Source organism: Panulirus ornatus, chromosome 46 (assembly GCF_036320965.1).
Source record: "Panulirus ornatus isolate Po-2019 chromosome 46, ASM3632096v1, whole genome shotgun sequence".
Classification (NCBI taxonomy): Eukaryota; Metazoa; Arthropoda; class Malacostraca; order Decapoda; family Palinuridae; genus Panulirus; species Panulirus ornatus.
The window spans coordinates 31,653,343-31,680,842 of NC_092269.1; the positions used below are offsets into that span (position 1 = coordinate 31,653,343).

At 47.8% G+C, this 27,500-nt stretch overlaps 1 protein-coding gene across 7 annotated transcripts in view; it reads right to left on the reverse strand.

Moving 5' to 3' along the window:
• The window catches only part of LOC139763188 (uncharacterized), a 218,042-nt gene extending 191,075 nt beyond the window's left edge, over window positions 1-26,967 (reverse strand). For 5 of the 7 annotated variants that reach the window (XM_071688924.1, XM_071688928.1, XM_071688927.1 and 2 more), the window contains exons 1-2: window positions 26,830-26,967; window positions 25,610-25,742 (exon numbers count right to left, since the gene is read on the reverse strand). The gene's annotated coding sequence lies outside the window, so the exon portion shown is untranslated. Of the gene's footprint in view, window positions 1-25,609; window positions 25,874-26,829 lie in introns of all 7 variants that reach the window. The other 2 variants (XM_071688922.1, XM_071688923.1) reach the window with 2 other exon arrangements.
• Window positions 26,968-27,500: the final 533 nt, after the last annotated feature.

A 27,500-nucleotide genomic window follows, 5' to 3' on the forward strand; every position in this document is an offset into this window, starting at 1 on the left:
CTAGGCAAGCCAGACTAATCCAGCTAGGCAAGCCAGACTAATCCAGCTAGGCAAGCCAGACTAATCCAGCTAGGCAAGCCAGACCAATCCAGCTAGGCAAGCCAGACCAATCCAGCTAGGCAAGCCAGACCAATCCAGCTAGGCAAACCAGACCAATCCAGCTAGGCAAGCCAGACTAATCCAGCTAGGCAAGCCAAACCAATCCAGCTAGGCAAGCCAGACTAATCCAGCTAGGCAAGCCAGACCAATCCAGCTAGGCAAACTAGACCAATCCAGCTAGGCAAGCCAGACCAATCCAGCTAGGCAAGCCAGACTAATCCAGCTAGGCAAACCAGACCAATCCAGCTAGGCAAGCCAGACCAATCCAGCTAGGCAAGCCAGACCAATCCAGCTAGGCAAACTAGACCAATCCAGCTAGGCAAGCCAGACCAATCCAGCTAGGCAAGCCAGACTAATCCAGCTAGGCAAACCAGACCAATCCAGCTAGGCAAGCCAGACTAATCCAGCTAGGCAAGCCAAACTAATCCAGCTAGGCAAGCCAGACCAATCCAGCTAGGCAAGCCAAACCAATCCAGCTAGGCAAGCCAGACTAATCCAGCTAGGCAAGCCAGACTAATCCAGCTAGGCAAGGCAGACCAATCCAGCTAGGCAAGCCAGACCAATCCAGCTAGGCAAGCCAGACCAATCCAGCTTGGCAAACCAGACCAATCCAGCTAGGCAAACCAGACCAATCCAGCTAGGCAACCAGACCAATCCAGCTAGGCAAGCCAGACAAATCCAGCTAGGCAAACCAGACCAATCCAGCTAGGCACGCCAGACCAACCTAGCTAGGCAGGCCAGACCAATCCAGCTAGGCAAACCAGACCAATCCAGCTAGGCAAGCCAGACCAATCCAACTAGGCAAGCCAGACCAATCCAGCTAGGCAAGCCAGACCAATCCAGCTAGGCAAGAGGATTAGATAATGGGGATCCCCGTGTGTTTCTACCTCTGTACCTCCCCCCTCATCTCCTCCACTTAACAATTATACTGGCGTGGTTCAGTCAAGTCCACCATTAAACTTGAACTTGTTTCAAGCACTGGAGTACATGACCCAAAGTGACTTAGCCCAAGCAATAGATCATCTGGAAAATGAAACGCCCCCAAAAAAAAGGAAAAAAAAAAATATTTAGTATATAATGAAAGGCTAGAGTTAAAAAAAAAACATTTCCTAATATGTCTTGGGCACTGGGCACACAAAATGCAGCTGTAAAATTGCCAGTAACGGAATAAACCCGACATAATTGCGTGGGTCACATACACGCCATTGGTCGACGGACACGAAGCCTACATACACGCCAACGGACGAGAGGGAAGACGTGGGTCACATACACGCCACTGGTCCACGGACACGAAGCCTACATACACGCCAACGGACGACAGCGAAGGCGTGGGTCACATACACGCCATTGGTCAACGGACACGAAGCCTACATACACGCCAACGGACGAGAGCGAAGGCGTGGGTCACATACACGCCACTGGTCCACGGACACGAAGCCTACATACACGCCAACGGACGAGAGCGAAGGCGTGGGTCACATACACGCCATTGGTCAACGGACACAAAGCCTACATACACGCCAACGGACGAGAGGGAAGACGTGGGTCACATACACGCCATTGGTCCACGGACACGAAGCCTACATACACGCCAACGGACGAGAGCGAAGGCGTGGGTCACATACACACCATTGGTCAACGGACACGAAGCCTACATACACGCCAACGGACGAGAGCGAAGGCGTGGGTCACATACACGCCATTGGTCAACGGACACGAAGCCTACATACACGCCAACGGACGAGAGCGAAGGCGTGGGTCACATACACGCCACTGGTCAACGGACACGAAGCCTACATACACGCCAACGGACGAGAGCTAACACATGACTGAAAAACGGGCAGGCATAACACGCACATGACAACGGATCCCCAAAATACGCATACCGGCCAATAGACAACGCACGAACCTCACGAATACTCACTAACGAATACGAAATAATTACGTCCAATAACAAATACATGAACCATCTATACAAATGGCCGTCCATAACGTAATGGTAAATGGCACACGAATGCACACACACACACACACACAAAGACACGAGAACGAACGAAGATTCGTATATTCATATGAATACACGCAAATGCATACGTATACGCCCTACCAAAGCACCAGACACACGTAAACGCAGATTCATACATAAAATGAGCAATCACCTTGGGACGTAATACTTAAGAGACGAATTACGTGGAGACGTAATATTGAGAGATGAATTACGGAGACGTAATATTGGGAGATGAATTATGCAGACGTAATATTGGGAGATTAATTATGCAGACGTAATATTGGGAGATGAATTACGTGGAGACGTAATATTGAGAGATGAATTACGGAGACGTAATATTGGGAGATGAATTACGGAGACGTAATATTGGGAGATTAATTATGCAGACGTAATATTGGGAGATGAATTACGTGGAGACGTAATATTGAGAGATGAATTACGTAGACGTAATATTGAGAGATGAATTACGTAGACGTAATATTGAGAGATGAATTACGTGGAGACGTAATATTGAGAGATGAATTACGTGGAGACGTAATATTGAGAGATGAATTACGTAGACGTAATATTGGGAGATGAATTACGTAGACGTAATATTGAGAGATGAATTACGTGGAGACGTATTATTGGGAGATGAATTACGTGGAGACGTAATATTGAGAGATGAATTACGCAGACGTAATATTGAGAGATGAATTACGTAGACGTAATATTGAGAGATGAAATACGTAGACGTAATATTGAGAGGTGAATTACGGAGACGTAATATTGGGAGATGAATTATGCAGACGTAATATTGGGAGATGAATTATGCAGACGTAATATTGGGAGATTAATTATGCAGACGTAATATTGGGAGATGAATTACGTAGACGTAATATTGAGAGATGAATTACGTGGAGACGTATTATTGGGAGATGAATTACGTGGAGACGTAATATTGAGAGATGAATTACGCAGACGTAATATCGAGAGATGAATCACGCACAGACGTAATATTGAGAGATGAATTACGCACACGTAATATCGAGAGATGAATCACGCACAGACGTAATATTGAGAGATGAATTACGTGGAGACGTAATACTGTCAGATGGGGAAACACTAAGGCAAAACACTTGCCCCATACCACGTAACTAGTAAACACACACACACACACACACACACACACACACACACACACACACACACACACACACACAAAGACACACGCAACTAGTAAACACACACACACACACACGTAACTAGTAAACACACACACACACACACACACACACACACACACACACAGACACACGCAACTAGTAAACACACACACACACGCGCAACTTGTAAAGACACACACACACACACACACACGCAACTAGTAAACACACACACACACACACACACGCAACTAGTAAACACACACACACACACACACACACATACACGCAACCAGTAAACACACACACACACACACACACACACACACAGAAATGAAGCTTTAAGTCGTGCCACGGCTGTAGCATCAATCAATATGTAACATAAGAGGAGCGAGCGGAGGGACCACCTCCTTCCCAGGTTAGGTTATGGGTCCCACACATAACCTGGGTACGAGAGGCGCGCCATGGCCGACATAGCCAACCTCGCCTTCCTTCCTTCCTCACTCCGAGGTTTCTTATATCATCCGTGAAGGGGAAATTAAGGGAAATGTATAAAGTAATCAATGACAGTCATAGTTATCCATGACTTAAGGCGCCAAGTGTATTATAACAACAATAAAGTCGTGAGAGAAGTTATGAGTCCTCGTAACATATTCCTCATCACTTTATAATAATATATGAAGAGGATAAGAACACCTTTCGCCCTACAAACTGAAGAAACTAAGCATTAAAATTTCCGCCAGGGTGAGGTTGGGTCTGCCAGTAGATAAGAGGACACATTACGCAACCCAGGCGGGAGGCGGCCAAGACCCCGACATGTTTCTTTCCCAGGACGCCAACACCACCACCCACACCCATACACCCCCGAATTACTACATACATGCGCGTAAATTACATTGACTCTTAGAACGAAGCACGTCACTTGCAATACGGCTCATTTACACCATATAAAAATAAAACAACGGAAGACGTGGCCACTCTGATAGCAAGAAGAAGCAACGATCCACACACACACACACACCCCCAACACCACCAAATGGCGGTGGTCATCATACTGGGAATAATAAACTGGAGGAGCGGAGGGCGCGCGCCTGGCAGCGGGGTAAGAGGCCGCCTTTCCCTCCCTCCCTCACACACACACACACACACACACACACACAGAGACCGTATGATAAACCAACGTAACACATAATTTCATTTATCTTCATCCCCCCCACAACAACCCCACACCCCCAACCACCCCACCTACCCCCACAGCCATTTCCGATACCACCCGACTCTCACGGCCGATCCCATACACATCACCGATGACACAGACAAGGGATAGAAACACCTTAGAAGTCTTTCCGGGAAACCTGCAGTGGAAATAAAAAAATTATAGAAATAACTATTTGTTCTTAAATAATAGACAACAATAATAACGTACACCTTTCTATCAATGTCGTTTTATCATCCCGATACGCCACTGAGGCGAAAATTAATTCCCCGTTACTTTCACCTCCAGTTTATCTTAAGTAATTTGGGTGTTCTATGTGAACCTTTAACAACTGAATAATAATAATAATAATAATAATAATAATAATAATAATAATAATAATAATAATAAGTAATATAAGCATTAATAAATAAGGAAACAAGACACACAATAATAATACTGATCATTTAAGATGACGGGGGTCGAAATTGTCTATTAAAGTTATCATAACTGAGTTATTGTCTATTAAATTCAAATCAGACTCCATACACACTTTGAATCGTATAAGTTATCATAACTGAGTTATTGTCTATTAAATTCAAATCCGACTCCATACACACTTTGAATCGTATAAGTTATCATAACTGAGTTATTTGCTATTAAATTCAGACCAGACTCCATACTCGCTTTGAATCGTATAAGTTATCATAACTGAGTTATTTGCTATTAAATTCAGACCAGACTCCATACACACTTTGAATCGTATAAGTTATCATAACTGAGTTATTTGATCGATTACACATACGACCCAAAATGGCTTGGGTCTCCCTGAGTTATATACACTACGCCCGGAGATGACAAGTCACTAAATAAAGCTGTGCATCAGATTTCGTGAGGTTCGTGACCCCCCCCAGTGAGGTTCGTGACCCCCCCCCCGTGAGGTTCGTGACCCCCCCAGTGAGGTTCGTGACGACCCCAGTGAGGTTCGTGACCCCCCCAGTGAGGTTCGTGACCCCCCCAGTGAGGTTCGTGACCCCCCCAGTGAGGTTCGTGACCCCCCAGTGAGGTTCGTGACCCCCCCAGTGAGGTTCGTGACCCCCCCCAGTGAGGTTCGTGACCCCCCCCAGTGAGGTTCGTGACCCCCCCCAGTGAGGTTCGTGACCCCCCCCAGTGAGGTTCGTGACCCCCCCCAGTGAAGTTCGTGACCCCCCCCGTGAGGTTCGTGACCCCCCCAGTGAGGTTCGTGACCCCCCCAGTGAGGTTCGTGACCCCCCCCAGTGAGTTCGTGACCCCCCCAGTGAGGTTCGTGACCCCCCCAGTGAGGTTCGTGACCCCCCCCAGTGAGGTTCGTGACCCCCCCAGTGAGGTTCGTGACCCCCCCAGTGAGGTTCGTGACCCCCCCAGTGAGGTTCGTGACCCCCCCCAGTGAGGTTCGTGACCCCCCCAGTGAGGTTCGTGACCCCCCCAGTGAGGTTCGTGACCCCCCCAGTGAGGTTCGTGACCCCCCCAGTGAGGTTCGTGACCCCCCCAGTGAGGTTCGTGACCCCCCCAGTGAGGTTCGTGACCCCCCCAGTGAGGTTCGTGACCCCCCCAGTGAGGTTCGTGACCCCCCCCAGTGAGTTCGTGACCCCCCCCAGTGAGTTCGTGACCCCCCCCAGTGAGGTTCGTGACCCCCCCAGTGAGGTTCGTGACCCCCCCAGTGAGGTTCGTGACCCCCCCAGTGAGGTTCGTGACCCCCCCCAGTGAGTTCGTGACCCCCCCAGTGAGTTCGTGACCCCCCCAGTGAGGTTCGTGACCCCCCCAGTGAGGTTCGTGACCCCCCCAGTGAGGTTCGTGACCCCCCCCGTGAGGTTCGTGACCCCCCCAGTGAGGTTCGTGACCCCCCCAGTGAGGTTCGTGACCCCCCCAGTGAGGTTCGTGACCCCCCCAGTGAGGTTCGTGACCCCCCCAGTGAGGTTCGTGACCCCCCCAGTGAGGTTCGTGACCCCCCCAGTGAGGTTCGTGACCCCCCCAGTGAGGTTCGTGACCCCCCCAGTGAGGTTCGTGACCCCCCCAGTGAGGTTCGTGACCCCCCCAGTGAGGTTCGTGACCCCCCCAGTGAGGTTCGTGACCCCCCCCGTGAGGTTCGTGACCCCCCCCAGTGAGGTTCGTGACCCCCCCAGTGAGGTTCGTGACCCCCCCAGTGAGGTTCGTGACCCCCCCAGTGAGGTTCGTGACCCCCCCAGTGAGGTTCGTGACCCCCCCAGTGAGGTTCGTGACCCCCCCAGTGAGGTTCGTGACCCCCCCAGTGAGGTTCGTGACCCCCCCAGTGAGGTTCGTGACCCCCCCAGTGAGGTTCGTGACCCCCCCAGTGAGGTTCGTGACCCCCCCAGTGAGGTTCGTGACCCCCCCAGTGAGGTTCGTGACCCCCCCAGTGAGGTTCGTGACCCCCCCAGTGAGGTTCGTGACCCCCCCAGTGAGGTTCGTGACCCCCCCAGTGAGGTTCGTGACCCCCCCAGTGAGGTTCGTGACCCCCCCAGTGAGGTTCGTGACCCCCCCAGTGAGGTTCGTGACCCCCCCAGTGAGGTTCGTGACCCCCCCAGTGAGGTTCGTGACCCCCCCAGTGAGGTTCGTGACCCCCCCAGTGAGGTTCGTGACCCCCCCAGTGAGGTTCGTGACCCCCCCAGTGAGGTTCGTGACCCCCCCAGTGAGGTTCGTGACCCCCCCAGTGAGGTTCGTGACCCCCCCAGTGAGGTTCGTGACCCCCCCAGTGAGGTTCGTGACCCCCCCAGTGAGGTTCGTGACCCCCCCAGTGAGGTTCGTGACCCCCCCAGTGAGGTTCGTGACCCCCCCCAGTGAGGTTCGTGACCCCCCCAGTGAGGTTCGTGACCCCCCCAGTGAGGTTCGTGACCCCCCCAGTGAGGTTCGTGACCCCCCCAGTGAGGTTCGTGACCCCCCCAGTGAGGTTCGTGACCCCCCCAGTGAGGTTCGTGACCCCCCCAGTGAGTTCGTGACCCCCCCAGTGAGGTTCGTGACCCCCCCAGTGAGGTTCGTGACCCCCCCAGTGAGGTTCGTGACCCCCCCAGTGAGGTTCGTGACCCCCCCCAGTGAGTTCGTGACCCCCCCAGTGAGGTTCGTGACCCCCCCCGTGAGGTTCGTGACCCCCCCAGTGAGGTTCGTGACCCCCCCAGTGAGGTTCGTGACCCCCCCAGTGAGGTTCGTGACCCCCCCAGTGAGGTTCGTGACCCCCCCAGTGAGGTTCGTGACCCCCCCCAGTGAGTTCGTGACCCCCCCAGTGAGGTTCGTGACCCCCCCAGTGAGGTTCGTGACCCCCCCAGTGAGGTTCGTGACCCCCCCAGTGAGGTTCGTGACCCCCCCAGTGAGGTTCGTGACCCCCCCCGTGAGGTTCGTGACCCCCCCAGTGAGGTTCGTGACCCCCCCAGTGAGGTTCGTGACCCCCCCAGTGAGGTTCGTGACCCCCCCAGTGAGGTTCGTGACCCCCCCAGTGAGGTTCGTGACCCCCCCAGTGAGGTTCGTGACCCCCCCCGTGAGGTTCGTGACCCCCCCAGTGAGGTTCGTGACCCCCCCAGTGAGGTTCGTGACCCCCCCAGTGAGGTTCGTGACCCCCCCAGTGAGGTTCGTGACCCCCCCCGTGAGGTTCGTGACCCCCCCAGTGAGGTTCGTGACCCCCCCAGTGAGGTTCGTGACCCCCCCAGTGAGGTTCGTGACCCCCCCAGTGAGGTTCGTGACCCCCCCAGTGAGGTTCGTGACCCCCCCAGTGAGGTTCGTGACCCCCCCCGTGAGGTTCGTGACCCCCCCAGTGAGGTTCGTGACCCCCCCAGTGAGGTTCGTGACCCCCCCAGTGAGGTTCGTGACCCCCCCAGTGAGGTTCGTGACCCCCCCAGTGAGGTTCGTGACCCCCCCAGTGAGGTTCGTGACCCCCCCAGTGAGGTTCGTGACCCCCCCAGTGAGGTTCGTGACCCCCCCAGTGAGGTTCGTGACCCCCCCAGTGAGGTTCGTGACCCCCCCAGTGAGGTTCGTGACCCCCCCAGTGAGGTTCGTGACCCCCCCAGTGAGGTTCGTGACCCCCCCAGTGAGGTTCGTGACCCCCCCAGTGAGGTTCGTGACCCCCCCAGTGAGGTTCGTGACCCCCCCCGTGAGGTTCGTGACCCCCCCAGTGAGGTTCGTGACCCCCCCAGTGAGGTTCGTGACCCCCCCAGTGAGGTTCGTGACCCCCCCAGTGAGGTTCGTGACCCCCCCAGTGAGGTTCGTGACCCCCCCAGTGAGGTTCGTGACCCCCCCAGTGAGGTTCGTGACCCCCCCAGTGAGGTTCGTGACCCCCCCAGTGAGGTTCGTGACCCCCCCAGTGAGGTTCGTGACCCCCCCAGTGAGGTTCGTGACCCCCCCAGTGAGGTTCGTGACCCCCCCAGTGAGGTTCGTGACCCCCCCAGTGAGGTTCGTGACCCCCCCAGTGAGGTTCGTGACCCCCCCAGTGAGGTTCGTGACCCCCCCAGTGAGGTTCGTGACCCCCCCAGTGAGGTTCGTGACCCCCCCCAGTGAGTTCGTGACCCCCCCCAGTGAGGTTCGTGACCCCCCCAGTGAGGTTCGTGACCCCCCCAGTGAGGTTCGTGACCCCCCCAGTGAGGTTCGTGACCCCCCCAGTGAGGTTCGTGACCCCCCCAGTGAGGTTCGTGACCCCCCCAGTGAGGTTCGTGACCCCCCCAGTGAGGTTCGTGACCCCCCCAGTGAGGTTCGTGACCCCCCCAGTGAGGTTCGTGACCCCCCCAGTGAGGTTCGTGACCCCCCCAGTGAGGTTCGTGACCCCCCCAGTGAGGTTCGTGACCCCCCCAGTGAGGTTCGTGACCCCCCCAGTGAGGTTCGTGACCCCCCCAGTGAGGTTCGTGACCCCCCCAGTGAGGTTCGTGACCCCCCCCGTGAGGTTCGTGACCCCCCCCGTGAGGTTCGTGACCCCCCCAGTGAGGTTCGTGACCCCCCCAGTGAGGTTCGTGACCCCCCCAGTGAGGTTCGTGACCCCCCCAGTGAGGTTCGTGACCCCCCCAGTGAGGTTCGTGACCCCCCCAGTGAGGTTCGTGACCCCCCCCAGTGAGGTTCGTGACCCCCCCAGTGAGGTTCGTGACCCCCCCAGTGAGGTTCGTGACCCCCCCAGTGAGGTTCGTGACCCCCCCAGTGAGGTTCGTGACCCCCCCAGTGAGGTTCGTGACCCCCCCCAGTGAGTTCGTGACCCCCCCAGTGAGGTTCGTGACCCCCCCAGTGAGGTTCGTGACCCCCCCAGTGAGGTTCGTGACCCCCCCAGTGAGGTTCGTGACCCCCCCAGTGAGGTTCGTGACCCCCCCAGTGAGGTTCGTGACCCCCCCAGTGAGGTTCGTGACCCCCCCAGTGAGGTTCGTGACCCCCCCAGTGAGGTTCGTGACCCCCCCAGTGAGGTTCGTGACCCCCCCAGTGAGGTTCGTGACCCCCCCAGTGAGGTTCGTGACCCCCCCAGTGAGGTTCGTGACCCCCCCAGTGAGGTTCGTGACCCCCCCAGTGAGGTTCGTGACCCCCCCAGTGAGGTTCGTGACCCCCCCAGTGAGGTTCGTGACCCCCCCAGTGAGGTTCGTGACCCCCCCAGTGAGGTTCGTGACCCCCCCAGTGAGGTTCGTGACCCCCCCAGTGAGGTTCGTGACCCCCCCAGTGAGGTTCGTGACCCCCCCAGTGAGGTTCGTGACCCCCCCAGTGAGGTTCGTGACCCCCCCAGTGAGGTTCGTGACCCCCCCAGTGAGGTTCGTGACCCCCCCAGTGAGGTTCGTGACCCCCCCAGTGAGGTTCGTGACCCCCCCAGTGAGGTTCGTGACCCCCCCAGTGAGGTTCGTGACCCCCCCAGTGAGGTTCGTGACCCCCCCAGTGAGGTTCGTGACCCCCCCAGTGAGGTTCGTGACCCCCCCAGTGAGGTTCGTGACCCCCCCAGTGAGGTTCGTGACCCCCCCAGTGAGGTTCGTGACCCCCCCAGTGAGGTTCGTGACCCCCCCAGTGAGGTTCGTGACCCCCCCAGTGAGGTTCGTGACCCCCCCAGTGAGGTTCGTGACCCCCCCAGTGAGGTTCGTGACCCCCCCAGTGAGGTTCGTGACCCCCCCAGTGAGGTTCGTGACCCCCCCAGTGAGGTTCGTGACCCCCCCAGTGAGGTTCGTGACCCCCCCAGTGAGGTTCGTGACCCCCCCAGTGAGGTTCGTGACCCCCCCAGTGAGGTTCGTGACCCCCCCAGTGAGGTTCGTGACCCCCCCAGTGAGGTTCGTGACCCCCCCAGTGAGGTTCGTGACCCCCCCAGTGAGGTTCGTGACCCCCCCAGTGAGGTTCGTGACCCCCCCAGTGAGGTTCGTGACCCCCCCAGTGAGGTTCGTGACCCCCCCAGTGAGGTTCGTGACCCCCCCAGTGAGGTTCGTGACCCCCCCAGTGAGGTTCGTGACCCCCCCAGTGAGGTTCGTGACCCCCCCAGTGAGGTTCGTGACCCCCCCAGTGAGGTTCGTGACCCCCCCAGTGAGGTTCGTGACCCCCCCAGTGAGGTTCGTGACCCCCCCAGTGAGGTTCGTGACCCCCCCAGTGAGGTTCGTGACCCCCCCAGTGAGGTTCGTGACCCCCCCAGTGAGGTTCGTGACCCCCCCAGTGAGGTTCGTGACCCCCCCAGTGAGGTTCGTGACCCCCCCAGTGAGGTTCGTGACCCCCCCAGTGAGGTTCGTGACCCCCCCAGTGAGGTTCGTGACCCCCCCAGTGAGGTTCGTGACCCCCCCAGTGAGGTTCGTGACCCCCCCAGTGAGGTTCGTGACCCCCCCAGTGAGGTTCGTGACCCCCCCAGTGAGGTTCGTGACCCCCCCAGTGAGGTTCGTGACCCCCCCAGTGAGGTTCGTGACCCCCCCAGTGAGGTTCGTGACCCCCCCAGTGAGGTTCGTGACCCCCCCAGTGAGGTTCGTGACCCCCCCAGTGAGGTTCGTGACCCCCCCAGTGAGGTTCGTGACCCCCCCAGTGAGGTTCGTGACCCCCCCAGTGAGGTTCGTGACCCCCCCCCCCCCCCCGCACTACTGACCAGAGGGACGTGGAACTACTGACCAGAGGGACGTGGAACTACTGACCAGGACGTGGAACTACTGACCAGAAGGACGTGGAACTACTGACCAGAGGGACGTGGAACTACTGACCAGAAGGACGTGGAACTACTGACCAGAGGGACGTGGAACTACTGACCAGAGGACTGGAACTACTGACCAGAGGACGTGGAACTACTGACCAGAAGGACGTGGAACTACTGGACCAGAGGGACGTGGAACTACTGACAGAGGGACGTGGAACTACTGACCAGGACGTGGAACTACTGACCAGGACGTGGAACTACTGACCAGAGGGACGTGGAACTACTGACCAGAGGGACGTGGAACTACTGACCAGAGGGACGTGGAACTACTGACCAGAGGAACGTGGAACTACTGACCAGAGGAACGTGGAACTACTGACCAGAGGGACGTGGAACTACTGACCAGAAGGACGTGGAACTACTGACCAGAGGGACGTGGAACTACTGACCAGAGGGACGTGGAACTACTGACCAGAGGAACGTGGAACTACTGACCAGAGGAACGTGGAACTACTGACCAGAGGGACGTGGAACTACTGACCAGAAGGACGTGGAACTACTGACCAGAGGGACGTGGAACTACTGACCAGAGGGACGTGGAACTACTGACCAGAGGGACGTGGAACTACTGACCAGAGGAACGTGGAACTACTGACCAGAGGGACGTGGAACTACTGACCAGACGTGGAACTACTGACCAAGGACGTGGAACTACGACCAGAGGGACGTGGAACTACTGACCAGAGGACGTGGAACTAACTGACCAGAGGGACGTGGAACTACTGACCAAGGACGTGGAACTACTGACCAGACGTGGAACTACTGACCAGAAGGACGTGGAACTACTGACCAGAGGGACGTGGAACTACTGACAGAGGGACGTGGAACTACTGACCAGAGGGACGTGGAACTACTGACCAGAGGGACGTGGAACTACTGACCAGGACGTGGAACTTACTGACCAGAGGGACTGGAACTACTGACCAAGGACGTGGAACTACTGACCAGAAGGACGTGGAACTACTGACCAGAGGGACGTGGAACTACTGACCAGAGGAACGTGGAACTACTGACCAGAGGGACGTAGAACTACTGACCAGAAGGACGTGGAACTACTGACCAGGGGACGTGGAACTACTGACCAGAGGACGTGGAACTAACTGACCAGAGGGACGTGAACTACTGACCAGGGGACGTGGAACTACTGACCAGGACGTGGAACTACTGACCAGAGGGACGTGGAACTACTGACCAGAGGGACGTGGAACTACTGACCAGAAGGACGTGGAACTACTGACCAGAGGGACGTGGAACTACTGACCAGAAGGACGTGGAACTACTGACCAGAGGACGTGGAACTACTGACCAGAGGGACGTGGAACTACTGACCAGAGGGACGTGGAACTACTGACCAGAGGACGTGGAACTACTGACCAGAGGGACGTGGAACTACTGACCAGAGGGACGTGGAACTACTGACCAGAGGGACGTGGAACTACTGACCAGGACGTGGAACTACTGACCAGAAGGACGTGGAACTACTGACCAGAGGGACGTGGAACTACTGACCAGAGGACGTGGAACTACTGACCAGAGTAGGACGTGGAACTAACTGACCAGAGGGACGTTGGAACTACTGACCAGGACGTGGAACTACTGACCAGAAGGACGTGGAACTACTGACCAGAGGGACGTGGAACTACTGACCAGAGGAACGTGGAACTACTGACCAGAGGGACGTGGAACTACTGACCAGAAGGACGTGGAACTACTGACCAGAGGGACGTGGAACTACTGACCAGAGGGACGTGGAACTAATGACCAGAGGGACGTTGGAACTACTGACCATAAGGACGTGGAACTACTGACCAGGGGACGTGGAACTACTGACCAGAGGACGTGGAACTACTGACCAGAAGACGTGGAACTACTGACCAGAGGACGTGGAACTACTGACCAGATGGACGTGGAACTACTGACCAGAGGGACGTGGAACTACTGACCAGAGGGACGTGGAACTACTGACCAGAGGGACGTGGAACTACTGACCAGAGGGACGTGGAACTACTGACCAGAGGGACGTGGAACTACTGACCACAGGGATGTGGAACTACTGACCACAGGGATGTGGAACTACTGACCAGAGGGACGTGGAACTACTGACCAGAGGGACTGGAACTACTGACCAGACGTGGAACTACTGACAGAGGGACGTGGAACTTACTGACCAGAGGGACGTGGAACTACTGACCAGAAGGACGTGGAACTACTGACCAAGGACGTGGAACTACTGACCAGGGGACGTGGAACTATTGACCAGAGGGACGTGGAACTATGACCAGAGGGACGTGGAACTACTGACCAGAGGGACGTGGAACTACTGACCAGAGGGACGTGGAACTACTGACCAGAGGGACGTGGAACTACTGACCAGAGGGACGTGGAACTACTGACCAGAGGAACGTGGAACTACTGACCAGACGTGGAACTACTGACCAGAGGAACGTGAACTACTGACCAGAGGAACGTGGAACTACTGACCACAGGGATGTGGAACTACTGACCAGAGGAACGTGGAACTACTGACAGAGGGACGTGGAACTTACTGACCAGAGGAACGTGGAACTACTGACAGAAGGACGTGGAACTACAGACCAGAGGGACGTGGAACTACTGACCACAGGGATGTGGAACTACTGACCAGACGTGGAACTACTGACCACAGGGATGTGGAACTACTGACCAGACGTGGAACTACTGACAGAAGGACGTGGAACTACTGACCACAGGGATGTGGAACTACTGACCAGAGGAACGTGGAACTACTGACAGAAGGACGTGGAACTACTGACCAGAGGAACGTGGAACTACTGACCAGAAGACGTGGAACTACTGACCAGAGGAACGTGGAACTACTGACCACAGGGATGTGGAACTACTGACCAGAGGAACGTGAACTACTGACCAGACGTGGAACTACTGACCACAGGGATGTGGAACTACTGACCAGAAGACGTGGAACTACTGACAGGGGGACGTGGAACTACTGACCAGAGGGACTGGAACTACTGACCACAGGGATGTGGAACTACTGACCAGAGGAACGTGAACTACTGACCAGAGGAACGTGAACTACTGACCAGGACGTGGAACTACTGACAGAGGGACGTGGAACTACTGACCAAGGGACGTGGAACTATTGACCAGAGGGACGTGGAACTATGACCAGAGGGACGTGGAACTATTGACCAGAGGGACGTGAACTACTGACCAGAGGAACGTGGAACTACTGACCACAGGGACGTGGAACTACTGACCACAGGGATGTGGAACTACTGACCAGAGGAACGTGGAACTACTGACCAGAGGGACGTGGAACTATTGACCAGAGGGACGTGGAACTACTGACCAGAGGGACGTGGAACTACTGACCAGAGGGACGTGAACTACTGACCAGGGGACGTGGAACTATTGACCAGAGGGACGTTGGAACTACTGACCAAGGACGTGGAACTACTGACAGAGGGACGTGGAACTACTGACCAGAGGGACGTGGAACTATTGACCAGAGGGACGTGGAACTATTGACCAGAGGGACGTGGATATATATATATATATATATATATATATATATATATATATATATATATATATATATATATATATATATATATATGTATATATATATATGTATATATATATATATATATATATATATATATATATATATATATATATACATATATATATATATATATATATATATATATATATATATATATATATATATATGGGTGTTACCGGACTCTGCCCACTGCAAGTGAAAAGCCACCTAATACAGCGAGGCAGTCTCGCTGGTCCCGTCAAAGAACTTCCAAATGCAAAGGAGTATACATTTCCCTGCTACTGATCGTGGGGTTAATCATGACTACATAGCCATACACGAGTGTGTTACCAGACTCCGCCTGCGTGAGATTAGAATGCAAAGTCACCTTGGGCGAGGTAGGTGGCTGTCGCTGTTAGACCACGGACACTTCTAGACACTACCCAAGTAGCCGACACTCCCCTGCTACTGTGTGGGCGCTGTCTTCCTTACAGGGCCAGAATCACATGGAAACTACTTCGTTAATACAGATAGGTTCGTTAAAATTCTACGAACGAATACAATAACGTACGATTTCTGATTAATGGCACCACAGGAAAACGTAATCCATCTTCCTCCCCTTTACATTATTGGAAATTATATGCCGTTCAGTTTGGACCAGGTTTTTAGTACACCAAGAAGTGGGGCTTTAGGTTCACCTCTCTATCCCCGCACTCTGGGCCTCAGCCACGCAGTCTTGCCAATTCTCTTATCAGCAAAAAATGCTTCGGGTTTGCAGCCGTTCGCACGTCCGCTACAATCGAGGTGGCCACGTAATTTACTCACAGGTAACTTCGAAAACTTCCGTCGCTTACGTTCGTATCTCCAGGTGGGACTTTACGACCGTGTCGCTTACGTTCGTATCTCCAAGTGGGACTTACGACCATGTCGCTTACGTTCGACGGAAGAAAGAAATGTGGAATGTGCAACGGGGAGGTAAAGTCTCGTCTTAAGGCATCTACCTCTCCAAAGGAGTCTCCATTTCCCTGCTACATAAGGGAGGTCGTGGTGCAATTATATATATATATATATATATATATATATATATATATATATATATATATATATATATATATATATATATATATATGCTTCGTTATCCCTGGGGATAGGGGATTAAGAATACTTCCCACGTATTCCCTGCGTGTCGAAGGCGACTAAAAGGGGAGGGAGCGGGGGGCTGGAAATCCTCCCCTCTCGGTTTTTTTTTAATTTTCCAAAAGAAGGAACAGAGAATTGGGCCAGGTGAGGGTATTCCCTCAAAGGCCCAGTCCTCTGTTCTTAACGCTACCTCGCTAATGCGGGAAATGGCGAATAGTATAAAAGAAAGAAAGAATATATATATATATATATATATATATATATATATATATATATATATATATATATATATATGCTTCGTTTCTGTCATGCTTCTGTCATTGCCAACATGCCACTCCTATTTTGAAAAGCTCCATATTTTCCTTAAGTGTATCCTGGACCATTTCCCAGGCCTGTACTCTGTTCACATTTCCTGGATTTCATCTACCCGACCCTGCCTTCCTTGCTGGTCTTCTCCCAGTGTGGTCCTACCCACAAGAAAATAATAATTTGACGCAGGTCCCTCAATCCATCCAGTGTCTCCAGACGTCCCAACCAGCTCAAATTGTCTCCGGACGTCCCCCAACCAGCTCAAATCAGCTAAGTTCAAATATCTGTCAATTAGTAGGATTAAATTCTAGTTATCTATATTGTCCTCATCTCCCATACGCCAAAGATAATTCTTATCCTTGTTCCGACCACAATCACTACCAGTTGTGGATCATGACCATCTTTCATAGCTCAATTTCGTCATATTGTTTTGAATGTGTGTTGAGGCTTCTATATATATAACCCTTTCTCATTCAGTAATGGAAATATCATATGTAACTGTTTCCTGTTCCTTCTTTTTATTTCTTAAGTTATTTCTCAAATGTCTGTCGCCCTTGCTGATCATTTGACTTTTAAGGTATTTGCATTCTGTTGTTTGTGCGAGTCTCTCTCTGGACTTATAGTGCAAAACGAGATAAATGCTGGATTTAGCACGCCTTCATAGTCTATATACAGAGGCAAAGCAGATGATAAAAAAAAAGGTGGTGGATTCTAGCAACCTTTAGCAAATATAAAGGCAAAACCGATTAAGAAATTCTTCAAAACACTTCCACACTAGAGTACAACTGAGGGCCCAGCATTTCAGATTAGATGTAAATAGAATAAAATCACCTAAAAGACTTGTTTGCTGTATCGCAAGGAAGATACATCTAATTACAGCACGCAAAATCCATAATAGCTTGACCCTACAAAACAAAACGAAAAGCTCAAATAAAATAATAATAATAATAATAATAATAATAATAATAATAATAATAATAATAATAATAATAATAAAACATTAAACCTCCTGGGCCTGAAACTGCCAAATCTTTTCTACGGATCAGATAATATATATATATATATATATATATATATATATATATATATATATATATATATATATATATATATATATATATTCTTTCACACTTGATCGCCGTTTCCCGCATTAGCGATGTACTGCCAGGTAGAGACGAAGAAAGGCCACACCCGATCATGACGTAAATATGTGTGTATTGATACATACAACACAAAATACAAATAGATACACAGTTGTTCCATGCACTGTACGACATGGGATGAATGTACCATCCTACATCACCTAGCGACATTATTCACAACTGCACATCAATCTTTTCCACATAATAAAGGAAGAGCTCAGATAAGGATATCATATACCCACTCCATCCCACACCCACTTCCTGAAAGGTAAAATAAAATGTTAGGGCGCCCTAGTTTCCAGTGGGATGCTGAAGCGTTCGTCAATATTCATCCACACACGAAATGAACACGTCCGTACATATGACAAGGACTGGGGTGGGTGGGTGGGAAGGGGATGAATGAACCCAAGTGGCTAATTATCAAACCAGTGTGAATGTGGATGAAGACGACTGACACACACACACACACACACACACACACACACACACACACACTGTGGACGGTAGAGCCAACCCGACCCCCCCGTCCCCTTATTTTCCTGTACTTCGCAGAAACGAACTCAAAAAAAAAAAAATTGGAAGCCATTCGCTGCACACTCGCAATAAAAAGAACTCAAAAAAAAAGAAAAAAAAAAAAAAGCACAGCGGAGAAATCTCCATGCATTATACAACTCACGCCTGAAACAAAACCTCTTGGGTAAGGGAGGTAACTCAAAAGCCGGTGAACCACCCCGACCCCCCGAAGCTCCGGGAGGCCAAAACGGGAATTTAAAACAATACAGCTATTTCTGAACCCCGTGAGAGCCACAGAACAAAACATGAGGTAATTGCCAGATCACGTGAGACACAGGCCAGGCCAGGCCAGGTCAGCTGAAGGTGCCTGGGGTTAACTGCGTCCACCTGAAGGACAATATAAATTTATAATTTTTTTTCTGCTCCAATTCACGCAGTCTAACCTCGATTTGATGAAAAACGGGAAGAATAAATAATAACACTGTGTTTTATGTTCACTTAGATACATCAGATGAGAATTTATGAGAATATATATATATATATATATATATATATATATATATATATACACACAAATATATATATTCATATATATTTATCTAAGCTGCTCATACACATTCTGATTATCTGAGACATTTCATACCACTATGTTTCCCTTTCTTGGATGAACCAACATATAAAATTATAATTACGTTCTTCGTCGTCACGATGAACAAGAGAAATAGTCCATGATAAATAAATATGGAAACCACATCACGGCCGTGGAATAACTAAACATCCATTAACGAATAAAGCAATTGTGAATTCCCAACGTCTCATGACTTTATTTTTTTTTTAAGATTTTAAGCAACTATATAAAAATAAACCCCCCCTTCCCTCCCTACTCCCCTCATTTAACCCTCCTCACATATAATAATTACAGACATTACATCCCCCTCCCCTCTGGTCGAGAGATACCATCTCGACCATCACAATAATAAAGGAATAGAAAACGGGGGGAAATGGTATCCAAGTCAGCCAGGCAAGGGCTGATAACACAGGGAAAATATCCCTGATAGGTTATGACGTCCCTGCCACCAAATGTGTGTCCCCACACTCTACGAACCAAACGCCTCCTCAGATGTATTTTCCTACAACCCCGCCTCTACGATGTATTAATACAGCTCAGTGTTGTAATACATGATGCATTTGGTTTGTGTTTTCCTTAATGTTCAACAACCTCTTATAACCTTATGGCAACACTCTAGGGTGCTTCTCATACTTTCTAAACTAGTTATATATATATATATATATATATATATATATATATATATATATATATATATATATATATATATATATCTTTCTTTCTTTCAAACTATTCGCCATTTCCCGCGTTAGCAAGGTAGCGTTAAGAACAGAGGACTTGGCCTCTCAGGGAATATTCTCACCTGGCCTCGTTCTCTGTTCCTTCTTTTGGAAAAAAAAAAAAAAAAAAAAAAAAATATATATATATATATATATATATATATATATATATATATATATATATATATGACTTGGATCAGAAGTTAATTTTCCTTGCTTTTCACTTAAATCAAAATTATATCCTGTCTTCCCCTCCTCCCTCCCATCTTACATGTAGTATGTCTTAATTTCTTTTACTTCTATTACTTTCTCACACTCAACGCCTCTGTCACACACTCTGTCCTCCACATTTTCTCGACTGTTGTCTACCGTCTTCCCCCCATTCTACCTCATCATCTACTCTTTTCCTATCTACCTCTCGCCACACTCACTCTAATTCTACCACCCCCACACCAACGTCTACTTCCTCAATTCAGCCACTTTACTCTCTCTCTCTCTCTCTCTCTCTCTCTCTCTCTCTCTCTCTCTCTCTCTCTCTCTCTCTCTTTCTCTCTATTTCTCCTCGCTTGTCTATGTCTCACATTCACCACCTGTCTGTGTCGCGGGGACCTGATAGGCTGCACGCCACTGCCATACCACACCGATTGGAAAAGAATTTCTCCTCTTAATTCCCTTACGTCGTTTATGGCGTACATTTGTTACGTAGAGGAAATTCCCAAGACGTCGGAGTTACTATGCAAAGATAAACACGGGGGGGAAAATGGCCGTAATTAACTAGATACGCCAAAATGGCAACATTCCTCTTTGTTAATTTTACATGAGTTCGAAATCCTTTTGGCCACGTCCTGCGTTCTTAAACACTCGCCATTAATCCATACTACGAGAAGGAAAATGAGATGATACCTCATTCCTCCTCACTAAAACACACGAGGAGCAAACAGGACCAGAAGTAAAGATTTGGAGATGGACGACACAGGGGTAAACGAGACATAAGTCACGACGAAGCCGGGGACGAAGCCACATTATCGGACGCCGGCTTCGTCTGCGGTTCGTTCGATTCTATAAACCGACAAGCGTTTCTGTTGTCATGGTGTCGGTTGGACTCCGGGTAAAGAGGACTCTCTCATTTTTCCCCCCGTACCGTCCATTTCCGGGAGCAGCGGCTCTCAAAAGTGTGGCTCATAAGTCTGTGGAGGGTCGCTGGCTGAGGTGGATAAGGAGGCGACAGGGAAGAACCCCGACTTCGACGAGGAAAACCCCGACAAATTCAAGATGGAACGTTGATGAGAAGTGGTCTGCCAGGATCACGCTATCATTCACGTTGCCATTTGCGACGGAGAGAATGTTTCCATTCGCGGGGGACGGTGGGGGAGCACCGTGTGTCTTGTGTGTGGCCACCACTACATCCCTCTATCCTCCCCCGTCGAATTACGACCTCCGTGTCGCCAAAGTGTGAAGAGGGAGAGAGATGTAGAGGGCCGAATAACCGAGAGAAATGAGTGAATTTTAAGTGGCAGACAGAAAACTGGAATCGCCGGGTAGATGGCGCCTCGAGCTTGTCAAGCCCTCGGTGGGGGTGTTGCCAGATGCAGCTCCCTCCTCCTCTCACTCCACCTCCTCCTCCTCTCCCTCCACACCACTCCTCCTCTCCCTCCTCCTCTCCCTCTCCACCAACCCAACCCTCTCCCTCCCACTTGCCACACCACACCCGCTCCACCACCACCACCACCTCCTTATTTCACAAAGAGAAATTTCAATATGTTGATGTATATGAAACGAATAATTTTTTGGCAAAGCGATGTGGTGATGAAATTTCCCCCGTGATGAATAAAAAAAATAAATAATCATATCCTTATTATCTCCTGTAATGTGTGAAGTGTGGCAAAATCTTCATGTGGATGATTACTGAAAATTAACCAGATTACCAGGAAGGCGAGTGCAGAAAATACCATCAACTGAAAATCAATATCCATTTCTTTCGAAAGTTGCCACCAGGTTCTGCAAGGCAAGTTTGGTTGGCAAGTTTTCGTTCAAGAGAACAGTGAAGAGGACACACCAGCTTGGAGCCAGTCTACGCACACAAGGTAGTAAGGTACATACAACAGCACCACTCACGAAATTACATAAGGAATACATACCCTTATTACAGGGGTTACAGTTTACCTATACATTTCTAAGCTCCAAAACGATTCAGTCCTGAGAATTTCAGGAATACATACCTTCATTACAGGGGTTGCAGATTACCTATACATTTCTAAGCTCCAAAACGACTCAGTTCTGAGAATTTCCCCCATACCAAAAGAAAAGTACTTTCGTATATTACATAGCATTTGCGATACCTGTGTCGCTATATTTATCAATATAAAATAGTTTTTACGGTTAAGAGGACAATATACAGTACTATTTAGAAAATATGGTAAATCATCATTATTTAAACCAATAATTATTTTTTTTTTTACCATACCTTGCATATATATATGGGCATTTATATTAACATTTTCTATGTGATGTAACTTGTATTACCTTCATAAATGGCAAAGCCTAGTAATATGTACTACTTTCATAAATGACAAAACTTAATATCTATATTACCTTCGTATATGACAAAACCTAACAAGAAAATAATACCACTTAAATTCATTACAATTCGCATGTACGCTTAACCACAATTTTTTTTTGTAAAAAATTTTAGCAAATTTAACTTCGTCTTTTTAGAAGAGTGAAGACAACTACAATTACAGGAACACTTGAGTAAGTACAAAAAAGTAACGCAGGATGTACTTACAAGTAACAGAAACATTATAATGCTATGCAATGATTAATCTTTTCCGTGGATAAATATAAACACACATTTAAAGCGATACGTTACACCGGGATACACTGGTTTGAGGGACGACACCTGAAATTAACAAAACCAAACAAAAAAAAAAATTACTTGGAACGCCACCTTAAAAAAAAAATAAAATCACTTAACTTGAATCTAAGTTAATGTCGTGTGGGTATTACTTTCCCAAAGTGTAATAGTTATCATATCCACCAGCTACAAGATTGGTCCGACACAATACATATTCTGCTAAATCGAACGCAATTATATAGTGAAGGCTTTTGTAACTTTTTTTTTTTTTTCATGGTGATCGAAATAGCCGGGCAAAACTTCCCCCCTAAGCATGACCATCTTGGGCACCAAGAAATCAAGACAAGAAAAAGTGGAAAAAAAAAAAATTTCCGACCATCTTGGGGTAAAATGAAAAAAAAAAGAAAAACAAGAGTTTTTATGGTCTTTGTGGACTTTTGGAAAAACCAAACGACTTTCTTTTAAGAAAACCCAAACGTCTTTCTTTTTTTATATATATATTTTTTGTTCAACCAGGCCTATGTACCTTCACAACATGGCTGGTCAACTGCATTAAAATAAAAGCGAGTTAATTCTTAATTCCACTCCACAACAACCCGTATTTTTTTTATTTCTCCTTGCCGGAGTATTTTGTCGAATAGAATGTTCACAATTTTTACCGTATTATGTAGTTTCAACTTCTCTAAAAAAGAGATTTTCATACATCCCGTTATCAACTCTGAGGTACTTATTCGAAGGAAGCTGTATAGTCTTCAGTAACTACGTCAGACGAGTATAAAAAAAACAAAGTGCAAGTATAATTACTTAACCCCTCACAACATTATTACAGTACGGACGACAAAACTGAGGAATACCAGGGTTGTGTGACGTTAGTGCAAATTTCCCTTTCTCCATCAGTTCCTTCCACATTAAGCGCCTTTGTGTGTGTGTGTGTGTGTGCGTGTGTGTGCTGGGACGCCAGGTGTCACATTTTCTACAAGAGGACATTATTTTGGGTTGTTGTGCTGTCCAGTGCACTCTTATACCGTGGGAAGGCATGACCTTCCCTCACCTATGAATGGGTTGCCCTTGCTCGTGTTTGGTGATTATGCAGTTAGCCAATTTATGACCTCCGTATCCTCAAAAAATAAATAATAATAATAATGATATGTAACATTAGTACAAGTTTTTTTTTTTTTTTTTTTTAAGCTCGGAACAGCTTGCTTCCTCGTTTGGTAAAGGAAGGAATGAAGGAAAAGGGGGCTAATGTGAGCTATTTTATAGGATTAATCACCATGTCCAAACTACTTTCTCTAAAAGATGACTAGACATTCAAAATTATAACGATTTGCATTTCTTTAAAATACTTTCGACAGTCGTCCTGAAGTACTGAATGCATATGGAATGAGCTGCTTCTAAAGATTCTCGAAATGTTATGTACTTCATAAATCGTTTAAGATTCGTCTACAGAATAATTCCAATAACGGCTGAATTAATAAGGATAAATAACGCTTCTTTATTTCCCCTCGCCCTTTACTATGATCCTCATATATGCGAATAACACACACATTTGTTCTCTCATAATTTCTTGCCAATATTTCCCCTCCCCCCCGAGTTTCAGTCAGTCTACTTACAGCCAAACGTAAGTAGACACCAGATTGCCACAATGAGATGGCAGGTTATGGAAAACCATGAACGTCTTACATTTTGCATATCAACTCTATATATTTCTCAAACAATCAAGAAACTGACTCAGATTTTTTTTATATATATAGAACCGCAAGTTACGCTCTTGGGAGAGAAAAAAAGAGAAAAATTACACCATTGCTAAATTAAAATAACGGGGAAATCACACTTTTAAATTTATTTTTTTTTTTCATTATCGTGCACTGTATGCGAACATAAATACCACCAACTCAATTTAGTTACACGTACACAAATGTAGCATCGAAAGATTAAAATTATAAGTGATTATAAGTCATTTCTGCCATACATCATATATATTTAAGTAACTTCGCGTTAACTTTTCTTCTCCCCCAACCCACCCTAAGCCGCTCTTATTATTTCCTCATAACTGGCTGAAAATTTCACTATGAGGTAAAACAAAAGCAAACTGAAACTTTCAAAATATTTTTTTCACTCCACGCAACGCATCAAAGTTACTCCTCCTCTTCCGTAATTAAAATCTGTTTTCGAGTCGGAAAAAAAAAAGAAAAAAAAAGAAGAGCATTTGCTACAGATTAAAATGATCGATACTTAATATTTAAAAGAAACTTTTGACGAAAAGCTGAGGCACTTCGAATTTAGCAAAAGACAAATGTAAACTATATTAACACTATATATTCCTTCGGAATTTCAGTGATTAATCACCCACCTGATTGATCCCTTTTCCAATCTATAAAGACGGCCTTAAAAACATAATTCAAAAACTAAAATTCATATTGACTCATCTTTAATGAAAAATAATCTCACACGTCAAAAATGATTTTACACATTGACAAGTTCTATTCAAACTAGAACATCCATTTCCTTGATTCATAGGATATATTTATGGAAAAACTGAAATTCATTACATTACATTAATTAATTTCTAACAATTCAAAAAATATGAGTGATAGAAAAAAAATCACTAAACAATATTATTTTGTTTGATTTTGCTTATAAAAAATCACTAAACATTATTATTTTGTTTGTTTTGCTTATAAAAAATCACTACAAACAATATTATTTTTGTTTTGCTTATAAAAAATCACTACAAACAATATTATTTTGTTTGTTTTGCTTATGATGAACAAAATCACTACAAACAATATTATTTTGTTTTACTTACAAAAAAAATCACTACAAACAATATTATTTTTTCTTTTGCTTATAAAAAAAATCACTACAAACAATATTATGTTTCTTTTGCTTATGATAAAAAAATCACTACAAACAATATTATTTTTTCTTTTGCTTATAAAAAAATCACTACAAACAATATTATCTTGTTTGTTTTGCTTATAAAAAAAATCACTACAGACAATATTATTTTGTTTTACTTATAAAAAAAATCACTACAAAATATTATCTTTGTTTTGCTTATAAAAAAAATCACTACAAACAATAAAATTTTGTTTGTTTTACTTATAAAAAAAATCACTACAAACAATATTATTTTGTTTGTTTGACTTACCATTATATGGTGGCGATCCTGTATCTTGAAAAGTAGGAATATCCTTTTAGAAGGCTTCGTAAGTACCGTTCATGCGTTTATCCTAAGTAACTTTCTTTCTCTTTTTATTTAGTCAAATGTACAAAATCGTAACCTGTGAAGGCAACGTGTAACTATATACATGTGCACGTACATTTTCACTCTGAAATTGTGGGTTAATTCCACACGGCTAACATTTTCCTTTTGAAGTTGCACTTTCCCTGCTAAAACGCGACACAATCATTCCTGCTTTAGAATATTACACAATCAACGTTATATATATATATATATATATATATATATATATATATATATATATATATATATATATATATATATAGTATATTCAGAATAACGCGCAAATAACCACTTCCATATTATACACCAATCACTGCAATTGCTTCCATAGTTATTTCACGTCACTACGTATTACACACTTCACTATATACGCGCATAAAAGTAACACCATGCGTAATCAACGCAAGAAAAAACCGTATTGCGTATCACCTGCAACCATCGCAATACCAGCGTAGACAATCGCGTCACTTTGCGTAAATGTGTTAACTTACATCACTGCGTTCTGAAGCAACTTTGATTCAATGTATTCGCCTCGTACACATTTCACTGCACCATTTCGACTCCCCCCAAAAATAATTTTTACGAAGGAGGAACACCGTTAACTGCGTATAATGTGTCAAATATTAATCTTTGTAGTACAATGGTGTAATTCTGCCTTCCATATCACGTGCAGTGATATCTTTGTACGAAGGCAAAGTGAGGTACAATGTGTGGACCCTCAGTTCGAACCTGTCTCGACCATTTTCACTTCACACGTTTGGCGAAAAAAATCACAAAATTGACTTTTTTTTTTTTCTCCACTTCCACAGCTTCCAAAAGTACACTAATTATGATCAAACGCCATTTTAAATTAAAATATCAAGCGAATTTATCAACCGCTTTCTTTTTCTGTTTTAAATTTCCACATTTTTATTAATAATCTCTCTTAAGTATATAACCATCGAGAAAAATTTGTTCAAAGGCACAAAACACTTTTGTGAGTGGCAATATCATTTTTCCAGAACTGTTCTACGAGAGAACACTTAAGTCGTATGAACCACGAACTGGACGGGATATACAGACGCACACACACACACAAACACTCCTTTTTCCTCCTCGCTGCGTTCAACTGGCGAAGTTCACACCTTAACTACCCGATGGAAGGGAAATGGTTGGGTGGTTGGTGCTGCTGGTGGTGGTGTGAGCTGCCCCCCCTACAAAGACGTCCGACCGTAACGACGGTTGGGACTCGAATGAGCCAACCCGCCCCGGCGACCCACCAACCAACTCCCTCCCTCTCTCCTTCCCTCACTCCCTCCCCCGCGCTCCTCCTCCTTCTACTCCTCCCCCTCCCCCGCGCTCCTCCCTCCCTCTCTCTCTTTCTCTCTCCCTCCCTCTCTCTCTCTCACCCTCCCTCCTCTTCCCCCCCAGCTACTGCAACGGGCCTTGCATATCCTGGCGATAGCCCCCATCTCCTCCTCCTCCCACCCATTCCCTTCCTCCTCCACCCACTTGGGATAATGGGGCCTCCCACCCGTCTATCATGGGGGCCGGTAATTGTAATTTCTTCACATGTGGAGAGTGAGATTCCGGCCTTACGTCAGCCGGCCGGGCTAGTATTGCAGCATCGTATGATTCATAAGAGAACGCACGAATTTTCCTTTTGAGATGCACAATGGTTTTCTTCTCCCTCGACTTGCTGCCGCGCGTTTTCTTCTTTTTTTATAATGACAAGAGTTCTATTTTTTTTTTTTTTTTACGTCGCCTTGCGTGTCGTTACATACGATTCCCACGGAGGAAAAAAATTAAACAAAAT